A 5,100-nucleotide genomic window follows, 5' to 3' on the forward strand; every position below is an offset into this window, starting at 1 on the left:
TTGAGGTTTATCCCTTCTTGTTTTTGGAGGAGTTTAACGGCGCTCGCAACTGCATAAGGTCATATGAGCGCCCTTTTTTTCTTCTTCTTTGTTGTTATTTGGATGTGGTTTGTTGGTGTCTTTTTAAATTTATTTTTAGATGAGGAGGGGGGAGGGGGGAAGGGAGTGGGGGCTGGGGGTATTTGTTTTTCTTTGTAAATTCAGTTCTTGTCTTCATCTTAATCTTTCACAGAATGAAATATTGGTCTCAAGCTTCGCCTTAATCGTGTACCACAACTCAGACATAAAATTAATGTCCTCATATTATTTTTTTATGGTCGTCACTTCAAACAGGAGCAGACAGGAAAATGGACATTTAATTTAGGGAATACTCTGCTATATCGTTCAGACGAATAAATGCGATCGTCAGTTATTGCTAATTTCCTATTTTATTATTCCCTCGCCGAAGACTCCGTGGAGTCTTCGTCATATTAAGAGAGGCAGGTCGTGAGAGCTTATCGAAACAGCAATGGACTGAAATCGTATCGAAGCGGAAACATAGATACTGATAAAATAATATTGCATAAGAATACAACTAGGCGGTGGGCCATTGGTTATGGATTCAGTTGAAATGATGTTGAAGTTGAGAGTTTGGATCCTATCCCGGGTGTGGTCATAATATAGGCCTAAAAATATTTTCACTAAAGACTTTCTTTAATTTGAATTTAGTAAAAGTTTTACGGCACTTGGAAAACAATAAGGTCATAAAGTGTTACAACAGTGACATGCTACGCAAAATAGAAGGAGTACAGATCAGTGCGACAGATGTTTGACAGGAAGGGAGCTAACCACTCAGACCACCCACCAACCACTCGCTATTATAGACTGAGAATGCTAATAGATGTATTAAATTCGGTGTGTTGGAAAGTAAGGGTTCGAAATTCGAATCATTTTGGTGGCAGGTGTGGCCATGTTGCAGATGCAGACTGGGAATGTCGGGTAACAATATCGGTGCGCCGGAAAGTTGAGGTCCTGAGTTCAAAACCTAATACTGCGTGGTTAACCAGACCATAAACATTAATACGATACAGGTTGAAGGTTTTGCACAGCAATATTTACGTCGCATATAGCAAAGATATGGATGGTTAAGGTTCGAGTCCAAGAACACTTGAAACGTCAGGAATACGTGTAATTATGGGTATGGTATGGGTTTAACTCTTCAAATTACAGACTTACAACACTGTCGTGGACATTGCAAAAGAAACTTCCGAACTTAACGTCCATCACCGATAGCACATTACCGATCAAAGTGTGCCGAAAGCCTTGACACCCCCCCCCCTCCCCCAACCCACTCTTCTAATTCCATGTCTCTCCCCGAAAAATATGATTAAATAAAAAAGACAATTACAATTTTTTTTTAAAATCAATCAAAACAAAATTCAAACAAATAACACACACATACATTCACACAAAAACACACACACACACACACACACACACACACACACACACACACATACACACACACATACACACACATACACTCACACGCGCGCGCCCACACACTTTAAGCACAAACTCACAATAGAAAACATTTTTGAGGATTCGAACCTGGGTCATCCATACCATAGATCTAGCCCATGATAATATTACACCAAACTTAGCGATACGCCCCTATCAGTGATGAGTCAGTCTTGTGTGCAGTTGACAATGTTAGAGGTGAAAGTTCGGAAGTCCGAAGTTTGAATCAACTAAAGGTCTCAAGCGTGAAACTATTTTGAAGATCAAGTTTTTCATTTATACAGGAACAACGATTGAGGTTTAGTTTGTTCTGGGGTTGATCGACGTGGGGAAAACAACGAAGCCATTTAGAATAATCCATTATAGATACCCACTGAAAATTGTGTGCAATCATATGTAGACAAAAGTACACGTTTAATTCAGTCGCCGCAGAAAAAAATGTGAGTGTGTGAACAGATTTTAAGCCCCCTATCTAAATATTAGGTTATTTAAGAGGCTGAACCTCCGAGTTTAGCTTTCGTCTCCGATAAGACCGAGCCAGATTGGTTCGGACCTTAAATAACTCATCAAAACGAAATTAAGAACGCCCTGTCTGGGATTCGAACCATGAACATCCGCCCCGTAGTCAAGCATGATACCAACTGAGTTATTGGGGCACCATAGTTATTGTGCGTCAAGGATACACACGGTTGAAGTGCTCCAATGATACTAAAATAGACTACCAATTAGGTAGCTACAGTGCTTTTTAACGACAGCAATGTTTTGCTATAAAGAATATTAGTACAAGATATAAATCAGTATTATTCATTATCAATGCTCTATGCCCCTGTCGATGAAATAATAAATCGAGTAAAGTGATGAAAGCAATAGTATACTGAATGCAAAACAATAGTATACTAGATCTAGAGATTATTGCAGATGGTGGGAGGTAATTTTACGCTCCCACACCCACCCCCTTTCCACCAGTCCCCTTTCTTCTTTTTCTAAGGTTACACACAACCAGCTCGACATTTTAAATGGAGAAAAAACTACAGGGTCTTTTTAAGAATAAACAATGAAAATGCGATATCATCCTTCCTGTGATGAAATGAGGCTCTAAACTCTAAACGTTCAAACTCAGATTGTTAAAATCATCAAAATATGAATCAAGTATATATACATCGTACACACACACACACACACACACACACACACACACACACAGACACACACACACACACACACACACACACACACACACACACACACACACACACACACACACACACACACACACACACTACATAAATAATTCATTTAACAGCATAGAGCTTGCTTTCGAGTGGGGACATGCGCTATACAAATGCTATTTATACACACACACACACGCAGGCGCACCCCCACACACACACACACACACACACACACAGATATATATATATATATATATATATGTGAAATATAGGGGGGATATATATATAGATACCCAGCGATATGTATATATGTATCTGTGGGGCGTATATCTATATCTATATAGACAACACGGGGGGGGTAGAGCAACAGGAGAGACGGGGGGGCGGCGCGGGGGAGGGCGGGGGGGGGGGGGGGGGGCAGCTAAATAATGGTTATAATATTACAAAGGGGGGGGGAAAAAGTTTTTTTCCAACTAATTAATTTGGTAAGTCGCATTTCTTCAGAATTTGGTGTAAACCCGGAAAACTTCCCCCTATTTTTCCCTAACCCTCAGGCCACCTTCCCCCTTTCCTCTTTTTTAAGGTTACATTCAACAACAAGATCAAAACCACTAAAAATAACAACAACAATAACAGCAGCATCTGCAGCAACAGCAGTAACAACAACAGCATTTACAAACAATAACAACAACAACAACAACAACAACAACAACAACAACAACAACAACAACAACAACAACAACAACAACAACCAAAGCAACGACAGAATAGGCACTTGGACATCATAACTATTATGCAACAACTTTCTGTCCTGGACTCTACATCGCTGAAACGTTTCTTGAAGCCTCGATCTGAGTTACCTTTGTTGGCGCGCTTTCTGTTTATAATTTTCTAATGTCTGTATTTATTGTCAGTCGTTTCCTTACATTTTTGTTGCTTTCATTTTTATCTAAAGCTGGGCTGGAGTTTGTATTTGTGTGTGTGTGTGTGTGTGTGTGTGTGTGTGTGTGTGTATGTGTGTGTTTGTGTGTGTGTGTGTGTGTGTGCGTTTGTGTGTGTATGTATGTGTGTGTTTGTTTGTGTGTGTGTATGTGTGTGTGTGTGTGTGTGTGTGTGTGTGTGTGTGTTCACGTTATGCGAAGAACGTTTCTTTAGACTAATACAATAGTATCATATCACTTAAATATTTTAGGCAGATATTCCAGTTTTTGGTTTGCACAACATTCTGTGGATTAATTCCTTAGATTTGGTATGATTCCAGGTTATTTAATCTTAGTCGTACTGATGAACTGTTTTGTAGTTGTTTGACTTTTTAGTTCGTTTGTTTGGTAATTAGGTGATTGCGAAGAGTATTATTATGTATTATCATTATGATTATTATTCTTCCATGTTCCTGACGAAGCCCTCTGGGTAAATAGTTGAACCTTTTGTGTATTATAGATTTTGAAATTCTAGTCTCCACCAATTATCTGCCTTTTTTTTATCTTCAAGGTTTCTACAATGATGATCATTATGTAGACGAGGTGTATTGTTTGCTCATATAGAATCCAGCATGCAAAATTTACGCATATCTCCGAAAGGACTAGAAAAGCATCGAAATCGTGAGAGCCTTGAAAAGTCTCCAAACAATCAGAGTTTAAGAATGAGCCATTACAGATTCGAACTGAGGTCACCAGCACCACAGTCCTGCGTGATGCCAGCTGTGCTAACGACCACTCAGACGGGTTTCTGCCTAGCAAAATTTATAGTGCCTGCTACAAACCACGAAAATATATCTGCTTCTTAATTGAATAACCTAATAGTGTTGGTTTTTAAAACGTTTTAGTAGAGGTTTTACGGCGCTCGCAACTGCGTAAGGTCTTATGAACGCCAAGCAAGTGGTGGATGTCAACAGAGAAGTCCTTACTGGGAATCAGGCTTACTCTGCTCACCTCTCTGGCTTCAACAGCACAGTCTGCTTCGAATATCAAGACACCCCGGAAACAGCGGGTCACAAGAGTGTGACAAACATACAAAAGAAGTAGAGGAAAAATAACGATAGCAAGGATTAGGAAAGAAAAAGCAGCAGTTCTCTGTTGCAGTTCAGGCACAGTTATGAGAATGATTTGGATGAATCAGCCCATTTACAATTTCCATTTTTACTATGCTTAAGAACATGTGTATGGGAATGACCTAAAGGCACTTCAGTCAGTAGCACCACCCTGTGGGGTTTAATAGCATTTGTAGGGGCGTTAAACCTATACCATTTCATTTCACGAAAACACGTGGCCACCTGGAGATGTCATCTCTGGCTCAGAGGTTGATGTCCTATGACCCGCCATTGCTTACAGTAGCTAGCTGTCGTTATAACGCTATGTAACACTTAGGCCAGGTCTATGCCTTGATGGTATAGGTCAACGTTGTTCTTTGTCCACACTTAGCCCCCCCC

The sequence above is a fragment of the Aplysia californica genome, unplaced genomic scaffold (assembly GCF_000002075.1).
Source record: "Aplysia californica isolate F4 #8 unplaced genomic scaffold, AplCal3.0 scaffold00135, whole genome shotgun sequence".
Lineage (NCBI taxonomy): Eukaryota > Metazoa > Mollusca > Gastropoda > Aplysiida > Aplysiidae > Aplysia > Aplysia californica.